Source organism: Gekko japonicus, unplaced genomic scaffold, assembly GCF_001447785.1.
Source record: "Gekko japonicus isolate JY-2015 unplaced genomic scaffold, Gekko_japonicus_V1.1 scaffold2011, whole genome shotgun sequence".
Classification (NCBI taxonomy): domain Eukaryota; kingdom Metazoa; phylum Chordata; class Lepidosauria; order Squamata; family Gekkonidae; genus Gekko; species Gekko japonicus.
This window is the reverse complement of record NW_015169843.1, coordinates 17,213-43,812: the sequence shown is the minus strand read 5'-3', so window position 1 is coordinate 43,812 and position 26,600 is coordinate 17,213.

Here is a 26,600-nt window from a genome sequence, read left to right as displayed (position 1 = left end):
TTCAGAACATCGAAGGCTCCCAAAGACAATTAAGCTCAAGGGAAGCCATAGATCTCAATAACGATCAGGGGAAGTTTTCTTCACTGCTTAAAACAACAGATATAATTTCATTGGCGATTGAGCTCAGGCCCCCCAAGGGACAGCAGATAAAAAAGCCACTTACGGAAAGAGGAGGGGGGAAAAACCCCGCTACGCAGTCTGGCAGGTGACCCGCTGAGGCCCAGGCGGCCTCCCTGCCCCCCGGTGCCGTGAAGGCTGCTGTCCTTGTGGGTGGCTTGGGCTGCCCTGGGGTGAGGGGTTGCCACCGGTTGGGCTGGGTAATGCCTGAAGGGGGGGTGCCTGGGGAGGATGGGGTCTGGAGGAGGGGAGGGGTCCATGGGGGCCTGATGCTGCAGAGTGAGTCCCCCGCCACTGGAGCTGCCATTTTCTCCAGGGACCCAAACAGCAGAGAAGCATGGAAGGAAGTTATATCGCCGCTAACAAAGACCCGGAGAGTGATTTCAACCAAAGTGATCAGCTTTATTGTAGATACGAACAAGCACCTGAATTCAGTCACAACCAGAACAGATTAACTTTGGGAGCTTGGCTCCTTTTAAACGTTCCCGGGCTAATTGTAGCCACGCCTATTTACAATTAACAACCAATGAGGTTGTGCAGATAACAACCAATGAAAGTTCTTCCCTCGCAGGGACTTTGCATAGTTCTGATTGGTCGCTGTTACGGAGCGACCAATAGTGAGTTCGTTCTGAGGAGCCTTCGTCTGGCTCGAAGCTTAACATAGGGAGTGAATGTGGCGATTCAAGTAAGCTATTTTAATACATTACAGAAGGGAGTAAGTTATATTGAAGCTATAAAAGACCAAACCGTGCATAAACAATGAAAAATATTCAACAGTCAATGAGCACCGTTATGTATGGACATACGTTCGCTATGTGGTTCAATATGACATTAAGCTAGAGCTTCAGGCACAAGCTCCATAGACGCGATGGTATCGTAAACCCGGCTGTCCGATTGGTCCCTGCTGTCATGCTGGGAGCATCTTAGAATCATAGAATGTTAGAGCTGGAAAGGACCTTGCAGGTCATCTAGTCCAACCCCCTGCACTCTGCAGGAGCATAGCTGAAAGATAGCCCTACATACCTACAACATACCCGAAAGATGGCCGTCCAGCCTCCACTTGAAAATGTCCAGCAAAGGAGCATCCACCACCTCCCAAGGCAGACTGTTCCACTGCTCAACCACTCCTACAGTTAGGAAGTCTTTCCTGATATTTCCTGCCACGTTGCAGGCTTTAAAAAATGATAACTGCTGTTTGCTCTAGTGCTATAACACCTACTGCCAGTTATCTACATCTGTTTCAGGTTTTAGTTCCTCTGAATTCCCAGTATTTATTTTTAAAACGAAGTCTCCTGCCCCTTTTGTTGTGGAGATATAAAGGGAAAGATACAGACAGATTTTGTCCTGATTGTCTGCAAACGAGTGGTGAGGGAACATACACGGACACACACACTCCTTACATGTCTGAATAGTTGCTTTTCTTCTCCTCCTGATGGGGGCTGATAGCAACTGTGTTTTTAACAAAAGCTATATTAAAGACCAGGCTTTACTTGGTTTGGATTCTGATTGTTTTCTGTCCATTCTCTTGATTAATTTTTTTTAATTATTTTATAAATTTTCCATATAACACTGCATACAGATATAAATCTCATTGAAAATCAACTTCAATAATACAGATCTCTACAACAAGGTAAGTACATTTTATGAGACATTCTATTAGTAGAAATCCTGTTTCAAATACTGATCTATAAAGATGCAGACTAATTAAACTTTAACTTAAACTATTAAACACAAAACTGACACATGAGCTGACACATGGACAGGGTAACTGTATAGCTTAAACTATCGCTGTGATTTCTTTATACTTTAAGGGAATTGAGGATGTAAAAGCAGAAGGGAATGTTTTTTGTCAGTTGCCCCAGGTTTTATAGATATATTTATTTTTTTCTAGGGCATAGTATTCCCAAACCTTCATGTACCATTGTTGGAGAGTGAGTTATTGCTTTCCCAATTACTAGCAATTACCGCCTTGGCAGCCATCAGTAAAGTTGAGATTAAGTCCTTACATATTGCAGGAATATTAACATCTTGCCATAAGTCTAACAATATCAATTCAGGGGAAAGAGGTAAGTCTACATGTGTTATTGTGCTAATAGTGTTTTTTATTAATGACCAGAATTCTTTTATTGCTTTGCAGGGCCACCAACAACGTAGTCAGCTTGTTCTCCGCACCCTCTCCAACACAAAGGTGAGTATTCTTTGTTGATATGGTGTAACTTTAAAGGGGTATGATACCAACGCATCATTAATTTGAAAGCTTGTGTTCTGATGTTCAAAGAACTGGATGTAATGCTGGGGGAGGACCATATTTTATTCCAGATATTGTCTGATAATGGAATTGCACAGTCTGTGTTCCATGATGATTGGTATGTGGTGGGTGAAGTGAGTGCATTGTTTAACAGTTCTTTATATATCATTGATATCAAACCTCTTCAGGAGATGTATTCTAAAGTCAGTATTTTCTCAAAGAAGGTAAGATTTCTATGTATGTTGGTGCTGGAGAATCTCGAGTTCCAGAGATGGTTGATTTGCGTATATTCATATTCATCCACTCTCACAGTTCTGAAAATTGCTTTTGTATTTTGAATTATTTCAAAAGACCTGTCAGGACAAGAGAACACCCTGGTGTGACCTTACCTTCTGTATAATTTCTGTTTGATTTTTGGGTGGGTTTTTAAAAACTTTTTATTTATAGGTTTATAAACATTAACAAGAAAATAAACATATACAAATTTAGATATACATTAGAGTCTATTATTTTGTTCTTTCTCTAACCACTCATACAGTCCCGACCACCTTCTTTCAAAAATCTTTTCATCCTTCCCACATAATAATACTCTCAGTTTATCAACTTCTGCTACATTCAATAATTTGTCTATTAATTAATCCCTGTGAGGTAATTTATCCGATTTCCAGTATTTAGCCCAAAGGATCCTCGCTGCCATCAAAATATATATCATCACATACGTTTCGTTATAATCAAACTCCTTTGGGATCATATTTAGCAAACATATTTCAGGATTAAGTGGCAGATCTATATGCATTACTTCTCTTATTATTTTCTGAGTTTTCTTCCAGTAGTTTTGAGTTTTGACACATCGCCACCACATATGAAAAAAAGAGCCTACATTAGTTCTGCATCTCCAGCATGTACTTGAGCAATTTGGGAAATATTTTGCAATCCTTTCGGGGGGCCAGTACCACTTGTGTAGTATTTTAAACACATTTTCTTTAAATGGAATAGCTCTCATACATTTAGTCCTTTTCCAGATTTTAAACCATTCATCCATTTCTATACCATGTCCTAAGTCTCTCATCCAGGATAACGTAGTAGATCTAACAAGGTCATCTAACATATAGTCTTCTAACAAGAAATTATATACTTTATGAATCATTTTATCATTTGATGAAAGCCAAATTTTGTCCAGCTCATTTTTCTCATCATAAAAATCAATTGACAGATCTTTATTATATATAGTCCTTAACTGTATATTCTCCCACCAAGTTAATTTAATATCATGTTTCTTAAAGAGTATTTCTTCTGTTTTTAACTTATTGGCTTTATCTAACAATATTTCATAGGATTCTTTGTTAAACTTTGTGATAAGCATCGGTTTAACAAAAGCTTCCAAGGGGGAAACCCATCTAGGAGTTTTATCGTAAAATTTTTCTTTTATCTTGTTCCATGTATTACTTAGTGCACCTCTTAATAGATGATTCTTAAAGTTAGAATTAATCTTATCTTTACCGTACCAGGTATACGCATGCCAACCCATACTTAAATCATGGCCTTCTAAAGACAAACCTCGGCTGCGGTCACACGGAACAGTAGCCACGCTAGTGAGACGGAAGTCAGGCGCATTTTCTGGGCGCGATCTCACCGGCACATCTGGGAAGTGTAGCACTCCCGTGGCTCAGCCGAGGCTTCCCAGCAAAGACGCGCGGCAAAAAACTAGTACCTCGGAGGTACTAGTTTCCGGAAACTGCGGGGCAAGGGCAGGCGCGTGATCGTGTTCCAGGTGGAATCCCGTGGCATCCGGCGCCCGCCCGTGTCCCCTCACAAACAGCTTTCTTTTTTTACTCAAGTCTCCACAGATGCGCAACAGCACCCAGCGGAGCATGCGCACACTGTGTAAACAAACAACAAAACACCCCGTTTCCAGACGCTGGACGTTTGATTCACGGTGCAAAGTCAGGGAGATAACAATGCATCGAGGGGAGGGACAAGTCCAGATGGTCAGCAAGGGGGAGGACACTGCTGCTGGCAGCCAGAGGGGCTCGGCCGAAGGAAGGGGGCTCCTTGCAAGGGTATTGGGGGGGGAGGGGAGAAGGGCAGAAGGACGGAGCAGATCAAGGAAGGGGGAGGAGTAGGGGGTTGAGGGGAGGTTTGGGGAGCAGGGGGTTGAGGGGAGGTTTGGGGGGCAGGGGGCTGAAGGAACGGCTGAGGGAGTGGGGAAGGGCGGCTATAGGGGGACACGGGCTGTGTCGTTTGACCCTCGGAAGACCCACCTGAAACAGAAACTGAGGAGTGCAAAAGGGGTTTTGTTTCCAAGTCTCCACTGGATGCGCACAAGCACCCAACGGAGCATGCGCACACTTCAGTTTAAACAAAACAAACACAACCCCATTTGCCGCGCCCCGCTTCGTTGCCTGTGGTGTGATCGACACCTCCCCCCTAACCTTCGGACCTCCATGGGAGTTACACGGGACGTCGGATCGTGCAATCGCGCGGTTATTTAGCCCGGGGCAAACAGCCACGCTTCCCCCCCGCATTTTCCGGCCCGTGTGACCGGAGCCCTCTATTATCTTTTATTTCAATCCAATCTTTAATCCATCCTAGACTAGCTGCTTGATAATATAAATTCCAGTTGGGAAGACCGCATCCTCCTCTTTTTCTTTTGTCTTGTAAGGTTTTCAATTTTATCCTGGATTTTTTTGAATGCCAAATAAATTGCCTAGTTATCTTATCCAAGTCCATAAAAATTTTAGATCTTTTTAGCACTGGAATATTCTGTGCCAAAAACAAAAATCTGGGAAGGATATTCATTGTTATGGTTGCGATTTTACCCATAAATGAAAGGTGTATGTCCTTCCATTCAGTTAGGTCTTTCTTTATTTCTTCCAAGAGTCTATTATAGTTGTCTTCTATTAAATTACTGTTTCTGTTTGTCATAATAATACCTAGATATATTTAACTTTTTTTACGATTTTCATTGATGTAATCTCTTGGATTTCTTTAACTGAATTTGTCGTACAGTTTTTCGTTAACAACTTTGTTTTCTTGAAGTTAATTTTTAGACCAGCCACTTGTCCATAATCGCTTGTTACTTTCAATAGTTGGATAATCAAATCTTTAGGATTTTCCAGGATAAACAGAAGATCATCTGCAAATGCTTGTAGTTTATATTCTTGTCCTTTTATTTTGAGGCCTTGTATATGTTGGTTCTGTCCCACTTGTTCATTTAAAGTTTCTAATGCATAGATAAATAACAGTGGTGATAAAGGGTATCCTTGTCTTGTTCCTTTCTGGATTTCAATTTTCTGGGTCAACTCTCCATTTACCAAAATCTGGGCATATTGTTCTTTATATATAGCTTTTATCATCGTCAGAAAGTTTATTCCGCTGTCGCAATTATTCAATTTCTGTATTAGAAATTCCCAAGATAGGTTATCGAATGCTTTTTCCGCATCCAAAAACATTAAAGCTAGCTGTTTTTCTGGATGGTTTTCATACTTATTTGACTATATAATTGTTTTTTCTGTTTCCTTTTCCATGCATCTTGATTTATAAACCATCCTCTGATGAAGGCTTTAAAGGAGTCCCATATCGTATTTATTGACATATCTGGTTGAATATTTCTTTTAAAAAATTCTTGGATTTCCACTTTGGTTTTCCCCACAAATTTAGCATCTTTAAGTAATCTTGTATTTAAAGTCCATCTACTTTTTCTTCTGATCTCTTTAAATGAAAATAATATCGGGTTATGATCAGTGAAGGTTTTGGGTAGAATTTCGGCCTCCACTAACACCCCCAACATGTTGAGACTTATCCATGCCATATCTATACGAGACCATGAGTTTTGTCTATTCGAACAGAAGGTAAAATCTTGTTTTTCTAAATTCCTTGTTCTCCAGGCATCTACTAAATTATATTCTTCCGCCAATTGTAAGAAAATTTTTGGTAATTTCAAACCTGTTTTTCTCTTCCCTTGTTTTTTCCTATTCACTGTAGGATCAAACACCGCATTAAACTCTCCAATAATACATACATTTTTATAAACTTTTAATGATAAGATTTATTTAAATTCTTCGAAGAAGTTTTCTTGATTCTGATTGGGCGCATAGTTATTTATAATTAGTGTTTCTATTCCTTGTCTTGTAATTTTGATGGCTACCATTCTCCCATCTTTAGAAGTATAAATTAATTCCGGATTTAAATAATTTTTAGCATAAATAACCACTCCATTTTTTTCCTTATCATTAGCCGCTATAAAGGGTTGACCTAGTTTAGAGTTTAGTAGATATTTGGTGTCTTCTTTTTTAATATGAGTTTCTTGATAGCATATTATATCTGTTTGTAATTTTATAGTTTGATGAAAAAATTTCCTTCTTTTATTAGGACTATTTAATCCATTTACATTGATAGAGATAATTTTAATTTTTTTAATGTGCTCCATTTCTATTTTTGTCCTCCTTGACTTTGCTCCTATATTGATATCTGGTAGGCATCTGAAATGCTGTTGCACCCGATCTTTTCCCCCTCTCTTTTCTAGTAGTTGTGGCTTTCTCTTTTTCCAAATCTTGTTCCTCTTTATTTTCTTCCATGTCAGAATCTTCTTCTCCTCCCTCACTTTCTTCTTCCTCTTCCCTATGCCAACCTAAATCTTCTCCATTTTTTAAAGAAAGTTTTCTATTTTGAAGATCGAATCAATTTTTTGTCTTTTCCCCCTGTATTCAAAAATTATTCCTTCCGGAATTAACCATCTGTAGCTAATTCCTTTATTTTTTAGTAAGTCTGTCAGAATATAATAATTTTGCCTCTTTTCTCATACCCTCCAAGGGATCTCGATCATAAATCTAATTTCTACACCTTGAGCAATGACTTTTTTTAATACGTAGCGCTAAGGATTTTTCTTTCATCTCTTTTTTGTAAAATTTAACATGTACTTCCCTTGGTACCTTGTGTTTTTTGGCATAGGCAGAGTTTCTCCTATAAATTTCTGCGATTTCTGGAATTATTTCCCCTTTAGTTGCTACTTCTAATTGTTCCTCTATAATTTGTGCAAATTCTTCTTTCAAATTTTTCTCCAAGGATTCTGGTAAATTTTGGCATCTTAGTAATAATGCCGCTCTATCCATTTCCAAATTAATTATTGAGTCTTCTAATTTGTTTTGTTTCAATTTTATTCCTTGGATTTCCTCTTCAAGCTTTTGTACTTTCTTTTTTGTTCTATCGCTATTAGTAGTAATTTTTAGTATCTCTTGCTTATTATGCTGTTGTTCGTTTTATTACGCTGTTGTTCGTTTGCATATTTTAATTTCGGCATGGCCGTTTGTTAGCCGCCCAGAGCTGTATATTGGATGGGGCGGGATATAAATCCCAAAAATAAATAAATAAATAAATATTATTTGTTTTTTTAATTTCCTCAGTCTCTGTTGTAATTTGGGTGGTAATTTCTTCCATCTTAGTTTTTAGTGGTTCAATTTCTTTTTGAACCATTGCTGGAAAGGTGCTATCTACCATTGATTTCATTGCTTGTGTTACACTTTCCCTAATCATATTATTTAAGTCTTTTATATTCATTTGTGAGATTGACATCGTTGGTTTAAACTGACTTGCCCCCCCTGCTTGGCCTGGTGAGGTCATTGATGATTTTCTACTACCACTCGTTCCTGAAGCCATAATTCTGAATACAAGTGTTTAATCACTTGCCATATCTATACAAGACCATGTTTAATCACACTTGTTCATAAAGCCTATATTTGATAATTAGCTGTTTGTTTTCCTTTCAAAAATATACTTATACAATAGTTCTGGGTTTAAAGTGAAATACCTTAATTTTTAAATTTATTCTGACCTTTTAATTTGAGCTAGGTTCTAAAAGACTTGTATTTCCTTTATACCCAACCCTACCTTAAATAGTCCTTAAAGGTAAAGGTAAAGGTTCCCTTGCTCGAAAGCCAGTCGAGTCCGTCCTTACTGTCTCTTTAATTTTTCAGGTTGAGAATTTCTCTCTCTTATTTTCCCCCTCTTATAATAGCCTCCTTTTTTTTGTACAAGGTCTTTTCGTAGTTTTGCTGCTTCAATCAATACCACAGAGTCTCTTTCACTAGATCAGTCAATCAGCACCCCCTTCTCTTCTGCTCCGCCTCTTTCCACTCCGACTCTCTGTCTCTCTGTCTGTCCACTTCGCTCTGCTCTGCTCCATCTCCCTTCTTTCCTCTTTTCTTCCGCTAGTCTCCACTGTCTCCTCTGATCTCCGCTCTCAGCTCTGCTCCTCCTCCGCCTTTCCGTGCCGTCCCGGCCCTTTCACATCACCGCCTGCTCTTTTTGACCCCTCCTTTCTCCGGTGTTGCTTTCTCCGATCTCTCTCTCTCTGTCTGCTCTCGGCTCTGCTCCTCCTCCGCCTTTTCGCGCCGTCCCAGCCCTTTCACATCACTGCCTGCTCTTTCTGACCCCTTCTTTCTCCAGCGTCGCTCTCTCCAATCTGCCTCTCTCTGTCACTCTCCTCTGCCGCACTTAAAGGGGTACTCTCGAATATACAAAAATGCAGCGTCATGGCACGAAATAACAAGGAAACAAAGCAAAGAATTGGTTAGTAACTATATATACCTTTTGCAGCCTATTAAACCCTCAGTACTTCCCACGCTCCATTAATGCCCCTATATTACCTAGCCGCTTTTGGGGAGGTTTACCCCTACCCACTTTTACAGCTTTCTTTAAATCATCACTTAACCCTACTGTATCTACTTCTTATGCCTCTTATCGAGCTTAAACTACTATCCCTGTAGTTATTTAGTTTTACTTAGCTTCATTTTTCCCCCTATGCTTCTTGGTCGGTTTCGTTTGACTCTATCAATTCTCAAGGCTTGTCTGTTGCTCGACGGGACTTCTTCTAGTTGGGGCTCCTATTGTTTCCCACTTCAGGACTTGTCCTATGGGGGGGTCGCCACCCTTGTCCACCCTCCAGCTCAAACGTCCTTTTCCAAGACTCTCTCTTCAGGAGGGTACTTGTGGAGTTGGAAATCCAAGGAAAAACAATAGGTTGGAGCAAGGTGCGAGGAGAACTCACTCACATGTCTGCTCTCGGCAAACCCAGAACCAGATCTCCTGATTTTGGGGTGCTTTCATGAATTATTTTAATAACTTAATCTGGATTCTGGATTATTTCGACCTGCTCAGCCTAGAGGAAGTTGACAGACTGCTCTTAACAGTACACCCTTCCACATGCTCCCTTGACCCGTGTCCGTTGTGGCTAATTAAAACTGGCCGTGAGGGGTTTCGGAGTGCCTTGTGGGAGATTGTCAACAATTCCCTCTTAGAGGGGCAGTTCCTGGAGGTACTCAAGGAAGCAGTGGTGCACCCGCTTCTGAAAAAGTTTCCAACTTGATAATAGAGAGGGCAGTAGCAAGTCAGTTACAGAGCTTTCTGGATGACACTTCCATTTTAGATCCCTCCCAGTTCGGCTTTCGTCCAGGTCATGGGATGGAGACGGCACTGGTCGCCCTCACAGATGACCTCTGGAGACATCTGGATCAGGGTGGTTCAGCGGTACTATTGTTGTTGGACCTGTTGGCTGCATTTGACACAGTCGAATATCAGTTGCTGACCCACCACCTTGCCGACATGGGAACTCAGGGGCTTGCCCTACAATGGCTCGCTTCCTTTCTCCAAGGTCGGGGACAAAGAGTAGCACTAGGGGAACAGCAGTCCAGGAGGCACCCGCTGGAGTGTGCAGTGCCTCAAGGGGCAGTGCTTTCCCCAATGCTATTCAACATCTATATGTGCCCCCTTGCCCGGATTGCCCGGAAGCATGGGCTGGGATGTCACCAGTATGCTGATGACGCCCAGCTCTGCTGTTGGACGGCTGGTCCGACTCCAAACTGGAAGACCTGGATCAGGCACTACAAACCATGGCTGGTTGGCTTAGGCTGAGTCGGCTGAAATTGAATCTGAAGAAGATGAAGGTCCTGTGCCTGAGTTGCGGCAGTCTGAGGGTAGGGATCCCACTTCCGACCTTCGATGGGGCACCACTGGTGCCAGTGCCAGAGGTTAGGAGTCTGGGAGTGCTCCTGGATGCCTCCCTGACAATGGAGGCCCAGGTAGCGGCCACCGCCAGGTCGGCCTTTTACCATCTTCGGCTGATTAGGCAGCTTTTTATCATCTCCGGCTGATCAGGCAGTTGGTTCCCTTCCTCAAATGCAGCGACTTGGTGACAGTGATCCATGCGATGGTCACCTCAAGAATGGACTACTGTAATGCCCTCTACATGGGGCTGCCCTTGTCGCAGATCCGGAAGCTTCAGTTGGTGCAAAATGCTGTGGCCATGCTGTTGATGGGACTCCCTGTCCGGGAGCACATTCAGCCTGCGCTATAGGCATTGCACCGGATCTGCTTCAAGATGCTGGTTCTTACCTTTAAAGCTCTTTATGGCCGGGGCCCTACATACCTGAGAGACCACTTTTCCCCATATGTACCCCAGAGAGCGCTGCGATCGGGGACCCAGAATCGACTGGCTCTCCCAAGCATTAAGGAGGCCTGGTTGTCAATGGCCAGGGCTTTTTCGGTGGCGGCTCCACTCTGGTGGAATGAGCTCCCACAGGAGATCAGGGCCCTGCGAGACTTTTTACAGGGAGCTCTTCCACCAGGCCTTTGGAGCCGCCACCCCCACCCCCACTGTTATTACCACCGGGAATGCCAACTGACATCGTATGGCGAAGAGCCCTGACCCGCTGGACCCCTATTAACTGCCTGAGCCGATTCCCCCCTTTATGACGTCTGAACTACTTTACAGCTTCTGAACCAGACCAGCAATACCGACGCACGAGATTAGCATTTTATTATTGTATCTGGTTTTAATATAGTATTTTAAAGTTGTATTTATTATCCATATGTAATTTGGAATTTTATCTGTTGATAGCCGCTCTGAGGCTGGGACGGGATAAAAGTTTAACAAACAAACAAATAAATAATATTGCCTACCGTTTGGGGATGTTTTAATGCCTTAAACATGTATAATCCCATAATAATCATAGTGTTGTAATCATCAGTATTTGCAGCAGCAACTCAGGTAGGCAAGGAAAGCCTTGGGTGGCAACCAACGCAGTTGGTCACCTGCTGAATCAGGGCCAGGGCCTGCCAAGGACCTCCCAAAGCTGTGGGCTTAAGGCATCACCCCCCAAAAGGGCAGTCCAAAGGCCGGTCACTGCTGGGACCGAGTGGAACGGGGGGGAGACAAAGGAGAATGGGACAAGGAGGCAGGGCCAAATTGGAACCTGGCCCAGGTCAGCCCTGCATGCTGACAGGAGGCCTCTCTCCAAACTCAGCACCATTCCTTCCCACCATGTTGCATGGAGAAAATGTGAGGGCACCATTACTTTCCCCAGGGGAAAGGGCTTGGGAGAGGAATGCAACCCAGGCTAAGAAATAAAGCCCCACTCCCCCCTTGCAGTTCCATAGGTGGACGAGGAATGTGTCATACACAACCCTTTGCCAAAGACACTTATGGAGTGTGGCCATCAGCCCCGGCTGTCATCCAGAGAGCACCAGCTTCACCTTTTGACTTCCTCACCTCTCGATGCCCTGGCATGGCTGCCTGGCTAATATGATTTGTATAGATTGCTGGATTTCACCCTCGTATAGCCAGATGATTCATAATCTCCTGATCGGCTGGTGAAGTGTGAGCAGCTAGGCCTTCCCGAGCATAACTGGCCGCAGGGTCTTGGAAAAGGTCACCACTGAAATTTAAAGTAACCACCTCTACCATTAAGCCCCCCCCCTATCAAAAATATTTTCTTCAATTTCTCTTCTCTGGATGTTCTCCAAGTGTTCTCTGGGTGGTCAAATATTCAGGCAAGCTCAGCATTTTACAGCTAAATGAAGAGACTGCATTGCAGGAATGGTTTGCCACAGAACTTAGTTAATGTTTACGTTTAGGGTCTGAAATTCAGGTGTCAAACCTCGAGGTGTAACTTTGACATCCAAATGTAAACTGCAAAACTTGAAGAGATGTTGAATTTTGAACCTTTGCAGCTTTTCATTTCGTCACTAGAGCTCTGCAGGAACACACACACTCATGGGCCCATCTCGAGCAGCCCTCTTGTCAGCCTCACGGCCGTCCTTGACCAGGAGGAATCTGCTCCAAGTAGACAGGCAGCAAGGTGGCCAACCCCCAGGGAGGGCCAGGAGACCTCCCAGAATGACAACTAATCTTCAGCTGACAGCGGTTGGTCCCCCTGGAGAGAGTGGCTGCTTTCGAGGCTGGACTCCATGGCATGATACCTTGCTGAGTTCCCTTAACTTGCTAAAGGAAGGGGAGGAATAAAACATCTTCAGGAAGAACAATGGATTAAGGGCAATGACATTAGGAATATTAGCCGCAGTCAACCCATTCCTTTCCCCCTCCTAACAGCTGCTCCCTGGCTCAAGTGCGAGTGCTGCTATGACAGAGTTTTCCAGTCTGAGGTGAGCCAAATGGTTAAGATAACAGATTGAGAGTCCAGTGGCACCTTGAAGACTCTAAATTTGTTCTACTGCTTCAGACCAACACGGCTGACCACCTGGTTAGCAGAACACTTTGCCTTTGTTTGCAGGCTCTGAGCTGGGGGAGTTCTCCCGGGACCCCAGTGAGTCCTCCTGTTAGGGTAGCACTTGGCAGAAACTGGGAGGCTTGCAAACATTTCCTTCTGGGGAGGACAGAAACCTGGCCTAGGGTTGCCATCCTCCAGGTGGGGCCTGGAGTTTGCCCAGAATTACAACTAATCCCCAGGCTACAGACATCACTTCCTCTAGAGGAAATGGCAGCCCCGGTGGGTGGGCTCGACGAAAGCTTATTCCTGCTGGGCTCCCTCCCCAAACTACGCCTTCCCCAGGCTCTGGGGAATTTCCAAAGTTGCAGTTGGCGACTCTTTGGCCCACCCATTGAATGGCAAGCAGGAGGCCCTTCCCCACCCCAAATATCCCACCAAGGCAGGCACACCCCTTGCTTCCAATCAAACTAGGGAAGAAGAGCCCCACTCTAGAGGACTTTGCCAGCAATTTCATTACCTTTTATTTTTGCAGTTGCTTCCAAGCCTTTTGGATAGCATCACATTTGGTGTCATAGGGTTGCCAACCTCCAGGTGCAGCCTGGAAATCTCCTGGAATCACAATTGGTCTCTACAGAGATCAGTTCCCCCGGAGAACATGTCTGCCTTGGAGGGTGGACTCTGTGGCATTCTAGTCACCGAGATCCCTCCCCTTTCCAAACACGGCTGCCCCCCCAGGCTCCCCCCCCAAATCTCTCGAAATGTCCCACCTAGAGTCGGCAGCCCTCTGTTGATACCAGCCAACCAGGCGACTTCTGATGCGGTGGCCACAAAGCTGGCAAAGACCCTCTGGGTCTTCATCCGATCGTCCTGGAAGCCCAGCTGGGAGGCTCCTGCAAGGGGACATCCTCTAAGGAAGCCAGAAGGGACTGGCAATGGTGGAGGTGGGCGGGAGGTTGGGTCAGAGGTCCACATTCCTTCCTGGTAAAAAGGTGATGGGTGCTGGCTGCTGGAGGGGGGAGCCCGTGAGCCAGGGGTCCTCGACCTTTCTGGGCTCGTGTTCACCTTCGGAATCCTGACATCGCACAGTGTGTGCAACTACACAACAGCCGGCCCAGAGGTGGAGCCAACCGCAAAATGTAATAAAAATGTACCTTCGGGTACTTTAAAAAAAAATTGTCAGGGAGCGAAGGCATGCATGACTCTAATAGTAACTCCTCGACATTTCAGGCAGGAGTTCTGTTTAAGACGATGCCTTTTAAAATAAACTTACTGTTTAAAAACAGTATCTGGCACACACGCAACTGACCTTCAGTCAAGCATTGACAACTGCTGTGCTGCGGTGGTGGCAGCTGCTGCGAAAAAGCAGCTTCTAAAAAAATCTGCCCAGCCAATCAAATCTCCAGCAGCCAATCAGAAGCCTTAGTGGGCAAAAGCTCCACCTGGCCCCACCCACTTTCTAAAAACACCTGACGGGCACCAGGAAAGCTGTCCGTGGGTAGCATGGCACCCCTACTGAAGACAGTACCCGGCCTGTGGGTCCCTTAATGCAGGAGAGGTGGGGAGCACGAAGGGCACAGTGAGAGCTGTCGAGCAGCAGGCCCCTTCTTGGCTCCTGTGGCCTCCAGAGATGCCCAGATGGCGTCTGCCCGCAGAAGGCCTTGCAGGCTGGCTCTGCATGTTTGCCCCGAGTCCGGCCAACCGCCAGGCTCTGCTTGAGCCCCGGCCGGCCGAACAAGGAGCAGACAGCCCCACCCTCACAGGAGGCCCAGTGGCCCAGGCTAAAAATAGCCCCGTGAGATGGAGCATGGGAGCCCCTCCCTCTCAAAGCCGTAAATCTCCATTAGCAATTAGCCTGGAAGAGCCATAAAGGAGAATTTACAGCCAAGCCCAAAGCAATACTGGCAGCAGGTTCTTGGCTCGGGCACCTCTGGTAATAAAGGTTCCTTTTTATTAGTGCTGCAACCTGTACCCCTTGCCCCCGGGGAGGACACACCGCCCCAGATCTGCGGAAGTGGCCCCTGAAGGCCAAGGAGGTGCTGGCTGGATTTGATTTGCTTGCAAAATTGTCAGAAAGCCTGACTGAGCACCTGCAGGTGCCTCAGACATTTTGAGGTGTTAAGCCAACAAATAAAAACTCCCGCAGATATTTTTTGTTGTTGTTGTTCAGTCGCACAGTCGAGTCCGACTCTTCGTGACCCCATGGACCAGATCACGCCAGGCCTTCCGGTCTTCCGCCGTCCTCTGAAGTTGGCTCAATTTCATGTTTGTTGCATCGATGACTGTCTGACCATCTCATCCTTTGCCGTCCCCGTCTTCTTTGACCTTCAGTCTTTCCCAGCATCAGGGTCTTCTCCAGTGAGTGCTCCCTTCTCATTGGGTGGCCAAAGTATTTGAGCTTCAGTTTCATTATCTGGCCTTCCAGGGAACAGTCAGGGTTGATTTCTTTTAGGATGGACTGATTTGTTCTTCTTGCAGTCCAAGGGACTCTCAAGAGTCTCCTCCAGCACCATAGTTCAAAAGCATCTATTCTTCGGCGCTCGGCCTTCCTTATAGTCCAACTCTCGCAGCCATACATGACTACTGGGAATACCATTGCTTTGACCATGCAGACTTTTGTTGGCAGGGTGATGTCTCTACTTTTTATCATGCTGTTTAGGTTCGCCATCGCTTTCCTCCCAAGGAGCAGGCATCTTTTAATTTCATGGCTGCAGTCACAGTCTGCGGTGATCTGGGATCCCAGGAACGTGAAGTCTGTCACTACTTCCACGACTTCCCCTTCTATTTGCCAAGGAGGGATGGGGCCGGATGCCATGATCTTAGTTCTTCAGTTTCAATATCTGGCCTTCCAGGGAACAGTCAGGGTTGATTTCTTTTAGGATTGACTGGTTTGATCTTCTTGCAGTCCAAGGGACTCTCAAGAGTCTTCTCCAGCCCCATAGTTCAAAAGAATCTATTCTTTGGTCTTCCTTTCGATATCTGATGTACTCCCCCCTCCCCAATAAAACGGGAGGTACCTTGGTACCTTCCGCTTTTATGCTTAGACACGGGTTTTGTTTCGAGTGTCCAAGAGTAAGAATTACAGAGAAGACCCACCTCCTGTCTTTCTGCATAAGCTTGTAGACTGAAGGCCAGAACATTAAATCGTGTAGAGGCAGAAGGGACAGCCTCTGGTTTGTGGATGCACCCTTTCGGCTCACTGGAGCTTCTGAGGAATTCATTTGTGGGTTGTTTGCAGGCATTCCGCCGTGTGCTACTATGAGCCAAACTACATGTTCAAGTTTTTAGCACCATAAACATATAGCAGCACAACAGGGAAATAACTCCCCCCCCAGGTGCTGTTTTGACATAGGGAAACAGTGTATGTGGTGGGGGGAAGTCAGGAGCCCCCCCCCAGTAGTGTTCTGAGCCTGTTGGGCTCTCCTGTATTTTTAAAAGCCATTCCCTGCAGCTGCTGTGTGGGGAACCCAAACTGGGTCCTAGGAACCCAGGCGCAACTTGTAGTCTGGCCCTGAGCCCTGGCCCATAGCCAAGGAATTAGTCATTGACAACAGACCGTGGTGGTGGAGGAGGAGAATATTGCATGCTAATAGAGGGTATATGAAATGTTTTGTTTGTTTAAAAAAATTAAAAGCAGAAAACAGATCGGATCTTTTTTTAATGTCAGCTATCCATGCAAACAAATCCATAAACAATACTAGTCCTGGGGGGGAAAGCACTAGTCCTTCAGCTTGCAATATAAGTCAACAACTGACGGGGAAAGTATTAATTCTCTCCACGTTTGCAGAATCTGGCCTGCATTTCCACTCCCCGCGTCAGTGATCAAATACTGTTTTATGCCATTTGTCCAATACTGAGTGTCAGTGATTAGATGCAGTCAAATATAACATACTGAATTTTTAAAAGAATACACGTTGAAATAAAATACAATTGGATGCCAACAGCAGGTCTCAATTATTATCCAAATATCAAATACTACAGTAGTCAGAAAACAGCTGGTGGATATTTAATATTAAGATGGCTAGGAACAGCTCAAACATGAATGCATGAGGCCCCAACTCCATGAATGAAATGGATAAAAGGGAAGGGGGAGAGCATTTGCCAGCCAGAAAATGAAGCCTTTAGCGGGCTGAAATAGTATAGAGCATTTGCCAGCCAGAATAATGAAGGCTCTAGCCAGATGGGGCAGAGGTCATTTCGGGGGGGAATGCGGGGGAACACAGTTCCCCTGGGTGAGGTACAGGGGGTGGGGCACATGATGAAGCCCCGCCCCCCGCTTACGGCTGCCCTGCTTCCGGCCCTCATTCAGCCAGGATGAGGCAGGAGAAGAGAGAGGGTAAGTTGCTTCCTCCCTGCCTCTCACCACCCCTGCCTGCCTGGGGCCAGGGAGGGCCTTGGCGGGGCTTCCTTGCACTCCTGCCGGCCTTGCAGGTCCACCGTCGGGCCCCTCATGGGGCTCGGCAGTGGAGCTGAAAGGCCGCCGGTGGCGGCCGGGACCGTTGGGGGCGGGGTGTGTGGCCTTATGACACACTTCCAGTGATGTCAGGGGGTGTGGCATATGCTAATGAGTTATGCTAATGAGTTCCCCTAGCTCTTTTTCAATGAAATGACCCCTGAGATGGGGTATGGAAAGGACTGGATCGCTACTACCTAAATAAGTTGGTGTTTGTGGAGAGCATGGCCAGTAAAAACCAGGAGGCTTTTTTGTACCTACAGAGGATTGGCTTGCTCCAAAAATAAACACTTATTATGGAACCAGAAGATATTATGAAGGTAATTAAGAATTTACAGTGCTGAGCTGGATTTAAGAAGCTGACACCTCCTTTAAATATTGGATTACATCTGAGGAAGACTATAAAGTTGAAATGAGTTCACAACCGGGTACTCATAATGTTGGACTATGTATACTTTTTTGCAATATTGTATATGTAAGAATGTTGGACAAATTGTTGCACTTTTGTAAAGCTTTAGACAAGCAATGTAAATCTTATAAATGTTGTTCATATCACAGAGTTTGCTTGTGGGTTTTTTTCCTGTGGATATCTGTGATCCCTTTTGTTTTGTTTTGAAGTTGCCAGGGAAGCAGGGGTAGGTTGGTGAAAAGTACTGGGTTCGACGCATGGAGAACTCGGACTACGACATGCGTTCAGAGGCGTTTATTATACTTCCAAACAAGAACTGCCAAACGGCCCTGCAAGGTCAACTATATACACACACACCTGGCACACCCACAGTCCCATTGGAGGGTTTGAATTTCCTGCCAAGGTGCTATTGGTGGATACCAGGATCCTGGGTCCCTTTGTTAAGGAGAGCTAAGCTCCATACTATAACCGCAGACCCCTAGTGGCGGTCCGCATACATAACATTGGGATCCTCACCATCTTCTCCTTCAAGGGGCTGGGTATCACCCCAGTGTTCCCCGATTCCTGCCACAGGTGAAGGGTGAGAGCAGCAGAGGAGCACCCAGGCCAAGAGCCACAGGCATGCCCTGCAAGATGCCCATCAAATGGCCTAGAATAATTCCTCCTGCTGCTACATGTGATTGGTGCAGATTAGATTGCCGTTCAACAGTGTGTGACTGCAATAAAGAAGGCCAATGCTATGCTGGGGATTATTAGGAAGGGTATTGAGAACAGATCAGCCAATATCATAATGCCCCTATATAATCAATGGTGAGACCTCATTTGGAATACTGTGTGCAGTTCTGGTCACCACACCTTAGAAAGGATATTATAGCTTTGGGAAAAGTGCAGAAAAGGGCAATTCGAATGATAAAGGGGTTGGAACACTTTCCCTATGAGGAAAGGTTAAGGCACTTAGGGCTCTTTAGCTTGGAGAAACGACGACTGAGGGGTGACATGATTGAGGTTTATAAGATTATGCGTGGGAAAGAGCAGGTAGAGAAAGAGGTACTTTTCTCCCTTTCTCACAAGACAAGACCTCGTGGGCACTCCATGAAATTGCTGAGCGGTCGGGTTAGAACGGATAAAAGGAAGTACTTCTTCACCCAAAGAGTGATTAACACATGGAATTCACTGCCACAGGAAGTGGTGGTGGCTACAAGCATGGACGGCTTCAAAAGGGAATTAGATAAGCATATGGAGCAGAGGTCCATCAGTGGCTATTAGCCACAAGGTATGGATAGGGACTCTGGGGCGAGTGATGCTCTGTCATCTTGGTGCTTGGGGGGGGTCAACAGTGGGAGGGCTTCTAATGTCCTGGCCCCACTGCTGGACCTCCTGATGGCACTGGTATTTCTGGCCACTGTGTGACAAAAAGTGTTGGACTGGATGGGCCTTTGGCCTGAGCCAACATTGGCGTCTCTTATGTTCTTATGTTCTTAACCTCTCCTTGGTTGTAACCAGCAGCTGCACCACAGCTCCCATGTCAAAGTGGTTCTCCCTGAAGGAGAGCAAAACTTCATTGCCGGAGGCCATGAAATCCCGGAATGGGTACTTGCAGCCCCCTTGCCAGTCGGGGGTAACAGACTTCTGAGCCACTGACTGGGACTTCATCGACAGCAGTGCCTTCAAATTGGTCTGCCTGAAAGAAAGTCCCTTTGTATGGTTGAAGGCCCACCGCCAACCACACACACACACACTGGCTCCCTTGCTACGGAAAAACTGAGCAGGAACACTTGAGGATGGCCGCTTTCTTTCATTGCAGAGAGGCGCTCCTGTTGGTCCCAGAGGCAGCGTGCTGTTTGCATGGCAACAGCAGTGGCCCTGCAGAGACCAGCACCAGAACTCTGTTTTCTCCTGGATGGTTACACTCAGCTGAAAAATAACTCCCACCCCCAGTCACACAAAGTTGTTGTTCAGTCGCACAGTCGAGTCCGACTCTTCGCGACCCCATGGACCAGACCCCGCCAGGCCCTCTTGTCTTCCGCCGTCCTCTGAAGTTTGCTCAATTTAATGTTCGTTGCATCGATGACACTGTCTAACCATCTCATCCTTTGCCGTCCCCGTCTTCTTTGACCTTCAATCTTTCCCAGCATCAGGGCTAACTTTGTGCATTAAGGAGAGGGTACCTATGATCTCCTATCACCATAAGGGGACCTAAAAACTACTGGTGTGTGTATGTGTGTGGTAAAGATGCTGTGCAGTTATCATTTGGCACCTTCTTACAGAGCCCTTGCATGACACCAGTCACTGGAATCTAAGCAGCCATTACACCACAAGATAGAGCCTGTGTGGTGTGGCAGTGTTGGACTAAGACAACAGAGTAAAGGGTAAAGATAAAGGTTTCCCTTGAGCGAAAGCCAGTCAAATTCGACTCTAGGGATGTGGTGTTCATCTCTGTTTCCAAGCTGAAAAGCCGGCACTGTCCAAAGATGTTTCTGTGGTCATGTGGCTTGCATGACTAGATGCCAAGGTGCACGGAATGCTGTTACCTTCCCACCGAAGCAGTACCTATTTATCTACTTGCATTTTCTTGCTTTCGAACTGTTAGGTTGGCAGGAGCTGGGACCAGAGACGGGCACTCACTCTGTCATGCGGCACTCGGGTCTCGAACTGCTTAACTACTGACCTTCCGGTCTGCAGTTCAGTGTCTTAACCACTTGAGCCATCACAGCCCACAAGACAACAGAGACCTGGGTTCAAATCCCCACTTGGTCACAAAGCTCACCATCACTTCCTGCCTATCCTACCTCACAGGTTTGTAGAGGGGACGAAATGGAGGCGGGGAGTTGCAGGTTTGCCCCACTGAGCTCCTTGGAGAAAGGGCAAAGAAAAAGCGAGGGAGATACACAGAAACGAGGCCTCTGTTCAAGGGTGTCAGGGAGCCGAGCAGGCATGGGAAAAGGCCTTTCTTAGCCAGAGACCAGAATAAAGGAAGTCAATAAAATGGGACGTGAGCCTGAAACTTAGGGGCGTAGCCAGAAAACTTTGGTTTGTGGGGCACTGGGAAATCATGTAGGGCATGGGGAAATCTCATCGGCAGGCTGGCAAAGAAGAAATCAAGAGGAAAAGAGAAAAGGTGAAGAAGAGAACACGATTGGGTCACATGACTATGCTGGAGAAGACTCTTGAGAGTCCCTTGGACTGCAAGGAGATCAAATCAGTCAATCCTAAAAGAAATCAACCTCTGAATTCAATTCATACACCCCGCCCCCGCGGCAAACAGGACTTTATGCACTTGTAAAGAGTATGCATTGAATACAGAGGTGCCAACCAGGGTCCAGGATCAGCCACCTGCTGCCTGCCGCTGCCTTGCCACGGGAATGGAGCTGGCAAGGTCACGAGTGCCATGAACAGCTAATCAGGACCACCGGAAGAAGAAGAGGAGGAGGAGGAGGAGGAGGAGGAGGAGATTGGATTTATACCCCACCCTTCACTACCCGAAGGAGTCTCAGAGCGGCTTCCAAACTCCTGTCCCTTCCCCTCCCCCCAACAGACACCCTGTGAGGTAGGAGGGGCTGAGAGAGCTCTTTTGAGGAGAGAACAGCTCTGAAAAAACTTGTAACTGACCCAAGGTCACACCAGCAGCTGCACGTGGAGGAGTGGGGAATCAAACCCAGCTCTCCAAGAGTAGAGTCTGCGCTCCTAACCACAAGAACAAGGAAGTGAACAAGGAACTGAATCGGACGAGAACGCTCTGAGACACGGTGCACAGCACACAAAAGTAAAATATATTTTAAAACCTTCTCTCCGGCAACGGGACTTGTGGGGGGTGGGTGCTGAGTTAGGGGGCATGGCCCCATGATGCCTCACTGTACCTATGCCCCTGCTGAGCCCCCTGAAACAATGGCTGACCCCCCCCCCTTAAGGAAGGAGTGGGATCTTTAGGAGAATCCTGGGAAGCAAACCCAGTCCAGCACAGCATTGGGTTGCCAAGTCTGGGCTGGGAAATTCCTGGAGCTCTGGGGGCAGAGCCTGGGGAAGGCAGGGTTTTGAGAGGGGAGGGGCCTCGACAGGGATGGGATGCCAGAGAGCCCATCCTCCAAAGCTGGCATTTTCTCCAGGGGAACTGATCTCTGTAGCCTGGAGATTGGTTGTGATTCCAGGAGAACTCTAGCCCCCACCTGGAGGTTGGCGCCTATGAGCAACATGACTGTTCTAGCCTATATTTAGACCTAACCAAGTATTCAAGGTCAAAGCTGCCTTCACCCCCTTCACAGCCCTCCCTTCTTGTGCAAAGGACAAATCAGGCTTCTTCCACATGGCCAATCCTTCCCCTCCTTTCTCTGATTGGAGGGGCTCCAGTCAGCCTTGCCCTCCCCCCTGGGCCCAATCAGAAGTGCTGATTCCAATTTCCCCAGACTTTCCTCAAGTCCTGGCAAGTCCTTCTTTTCCCATTGTGCTTGATCCTTGCAACAGATGTCAAATTGCAGATGCCACTCTGTACATGCACCTGCAATCTGGCTTGCCTCTTGTCTGTGTGTCCTGACTTCTGACATGCTGGTTAGATCCAGGCTCAGTCCCCCTTTGGATGTGTGGCCTGGAATTGCTGCTGGATCACCTGCTTGTCCCACCTTACCTTAGGGCCCTTCCTTGGATCTCTCTGCAAGCCACAGACGGGGAGGCAGTCTGAGCGCCAGGCCACGGTATCAGCATCTGCAGAGATCTTAGGGGTTGCACCGTGTGTGATGTAACGTCTGCTCAAAGTCCCAGATGTGACATAAGCACATCAAGCGATGCTCTGGGCCATCCCTTGACATGCTTACATCACATCCGAGATGTGGCATCACAGTTCATGCAATGTCATTTCTGCCCCTGGACATTCCTCCCGCAGGTCTAGGTGTTTGGGGTGCGGAGGGACCTCAGCATGGGTGGACTCTATGGTATTAAACCCCACTCAGGGCCCTCCCCTTCTAGGGTTGCCAGACTCACCCCCCCCATTTGGTGGGGTTTGCCCGATTTGAAGGGGCTCCTTCCCACCCCCAAGAGCCACCACCCGGCCTCCTCCCCACCTCTTCCCTGCTGGAGAGAGGCAGGGGCCGTGTACCTGCACTCTAAGCCCTGAATTTGGGGCTTGGAATGCAGATGTGCACTGCCTCCCCCCACCTCTCCCCAGCAGCATTTAAAGGATGGCTTTAAATGCTGCTGGTAAGCAGTGGGGGCTGCGCACCTTCACTCTAAGCCCCAAATCCAGGGCTTGGAATGCAGGCGCATGTGGCTGCCTCCCCCCCCCCCCGCTCAGCAGCATGGAAGGATGCCTTTAAATGCTGCTGGGAGGAGGCGGGGGCAACGCTCCCCAGCATGATGACATCACTTCTGTGTGACGTCATCCTATCCGGGACGCCTGAACCCCTCCAGCAATGCCCCCCCAAGCCCCCCTCTGGGGACTTTGAGGGGACCTGGCAACCCTAGCCCCCTCCCCAAACCCACCTTCCTCAGGCGGCAACCCCAAATCTCCAGGAACCCAGGTCTGCTGGATCTGACATCCTGGACTGCAGATGAGATTGGGTCCTTGTTTAGTGAATCCAAAAATTTACGGGATGTGTGTGTGTGTGTTATTTATTTATTTAGAATCATAGAACCATAGCGTTGGAAGGGACCTCCAGGGTCATCTAGTCCAACCCCCTGCACAATGCAGGAAATTCACAACTACCAACCCCACCAACCCCCCGTGACCCCTGCTTCATGCCGAGAAGATGGCAAACAAACAAACAAAGGCTGCGGTCACACGGAGCACGACAGAGACAGAAGATAGGTGGATTTTCCGGGCGCGATCACACCACAACATCTGGGAAGCGTAGAGCTCCCCGTGGCGAACCCGATGCTTCCCGCCGAAGATGTGTAGTTAAAAACTAGTACCTCCGAGGTACTAGTTTCCGGAAACCGCGGGGCAAGGGCTGGCGTCTGATCGTGTTTCTGGTGGTGGCATCTGGCGCCCGCCCATGTCCCTTCGCAAACAGGTTCCCCCCCCCAAGTCTCCACAAGATGCTCACAAGCACCCAATGGCGCATGCGCACAAAGAGGGAAGCGAAAGTGCCGTTTCGGCTTTTAAAAAAATGACCCCGTTCGTCACGGCAGCGGCGCCTAGCCATTGCTGGTGTGATCGCGCTGTGCCGCTTCTTTGCCACGCTGCAGGATCGTCGTGTGATCGCCACCCTCGTTTACCTGCCGGCGCTGAGGGAAGGACCCGTGGTGTGCCGCCGGCGCGTCTGATCGCGTAATCGCGGATCAAACTGCGCCAGGGCAATTAGCCACGCCTCCCCCCTGCGGTATCTGGCCCGTGTGACCGGGGCCAAACAAACCTTCCAGGATCCCTGGCCAAACTGGCCTGGAGAAAAATTGCTTCCTAATCCCAAAGTGGCAATCGGCATTTCCCTGAGCGTGTAAGAAAGGGCCACAAGAACTAAGCACTGAGACAACCCTCCCTCTCATGATCTGCCTAAGTCCACAGGATTGGCACTGCTGTCAGATGGCCACCTAGCCTCTGTTTGAAAACCTCCAAAGAAGGAGAGCCCACCACCTTCTGAGGAAGCCTGTTCCACCGAGGAACCGTGCTGACAGTCAGGAAGTTCTTCCTAATGTTTAGCCAAAACATTTAGTTTACTCATATCTCACCTTTCTCTCTAATGGGGACCCAAAATGTTTTACATTGTTCTCCTCTCCTCTGTTTTATCCTCACAACAACCCTGTGAGGTAGATTAGGCTGAGAGCATGTGACTGGCCCAAGGTCACCCAGCAGGTTTCCATAGGACAGTGGGGATTCAAATCTGGGTCTCCCAGATCCTAGTGCAACACTTTAACCGCTACACCATGCTGGCTCTCAGAGAATTTGTCCCTCAGTTACTAGTTGGTTTCAGACGGAAACACCCCTTGTGCTCTTGAAAGCTGCCCTGGCAATCTTCTGCTAATCTCTTTGGCCCTGGCCCCAAATGCCACTTGGGAACAACAAATAAACAAAAGAGAATTCGATTGGTTCAGCTCTGCAACCTTTGAACGGATCAATCCACATGTTATCTCTCTCTTTCCCTCTGGTCCCAAACTCTGCCCCCTCCCCGTCTCTCTTGCTCCCTCTGCTGGCTGTTCAAGGAGATTGACAGCCAGGGAGGGAAAAGTCTCTGCCTCAAGGAGCTTACAGTCTCTGAGGGATGGTTGGGGGGAAAACCAGAGGTGAGGGAAAGAAGGGAGATGTGAGGAAAGGATGTGCAGAAATGCACAGAATGTGCTTAGATCTGGCCAGTTTGGTGTAGTGGTTAAGTGCGCGGACTCTAATCTGGGAGAACCGGGTTTGATTCCCCACTCCTCCACTTGCACCTGGCTGGATGACCTTGGGCAAGCCGTAGCTCTGATAAGAGCTGTTCTTGAAAAAGAGCAGTTTTTGTCAAGAGCTCTCAGCCCCACCTACCTCACAGGGTGTCTGTTGTGGGGAGGGGAAGGGAAAGGAGTTTGTAAGCCGCTCTGAGACACCTTTGGGTAGTGAAGGGCGGGGTATAAATCCAATCTCTTCTTCTTCATAAGGAGGCAGGAGGGCCAAGACTGGAGAAGGTGAGGCTGAAGAAGAGATCTGGAGGAAGGGAGAAGCTGTTGGAGGCTTGAGAAGAAGAGAAGAGATTGGATTTGTACCCCGCCTCTCCCCACAACAGACGCCCTCTGAGGTAGATGGGGTTGAGAGAGATCTCTCTCTCGAGAACTGTCCTTGAGAGAACAGCTCTGACAGAACTCATGACTGACCCAAGGTCACACCAGCAGCTGCATGTGGAGGAGTGGGGAATCAAACCTGGTTCTCCCATATTAGAGGAACAGAGGCCATGTCTATGCACCAAAGGGGGATACACGCTGGCTGCTGCAAAAGTGATGGAGAGGGTTTCTGGGGTCACCAAGGGCCAGGAAAAAACTCTCCTGTCCCTTAATGGGAGGGTATTTGCCTCCACGCCATGAAAAGTTGTCAGCTGCCCACTGTCATACATTAAGCCTCTACTGAAAGGACAGGATATTTCTCTCCAGGCCTGTTGGCCATCCGAGCAGTTTCACTCTTCCTTCTAAGTAGACCCGTTAAGGAAAAACAATACAGTTATACACGTTTTCAATGTGGCAAAGCTTGGATGGGGCAGATTCACCTTTGGACAGTGTCTGCTGGCTGGCGCCTGTAATGTCGCAAGCCCATCTCCCCCCCCCCACTCCCCCCCGAGTTTTGCAACTCTTTAAAATGATTGCTAGGGGTTTTTTTTTAAGGCAGAGAAATATTTGTGGGTTACTTATTTTTACTTTTGAAAATGCCCTATTGATGTTTCTCTGCCTGACTTTTAAATGCCCCCCCCCCCCGAAAATAATTCTGATGACTGAACTAGCTTTGGATTTTCTGGTTTGTATGTCTGTCACACCAACGGAAAAGCTGGAAGAGAGCTGAGCTCACCAGACCTAACAGCCACTTCTCCTGTTTTATTGCCTCCCTGTGCCTTCCCTGCGGCCTGCTTCTGAGTAAACAGCCTCCAGGAAGCAGGGGAGTAGAGGGCTGCTGAGGAGTGCGAGGGCAGAACAAGATCAGGCCAAGAAGAGTTTGGTAAACTTGCTCCATGCCAGGCTGTCAAAATCATCCCAGGTCCAGCCAACTCTCTGATCATTCTTCCTCAGGGAGTAAAACGGACTCCAATGCCAAGGAACAGAAGGGTCAAAGTGACAGGAGGCAGGCAGAGAAACAGGCACAAATGGAAAGCAGCTAGATTTAAAGCACTAGGGCAGACAGAATATCATACTTACGGAACTGTGAGGCCAGTTTGCCTAATTTTCATAAAATTTTCTCCCAATATTTCTTCTCTGGGGCTCAGCTTCTAGGGAAAG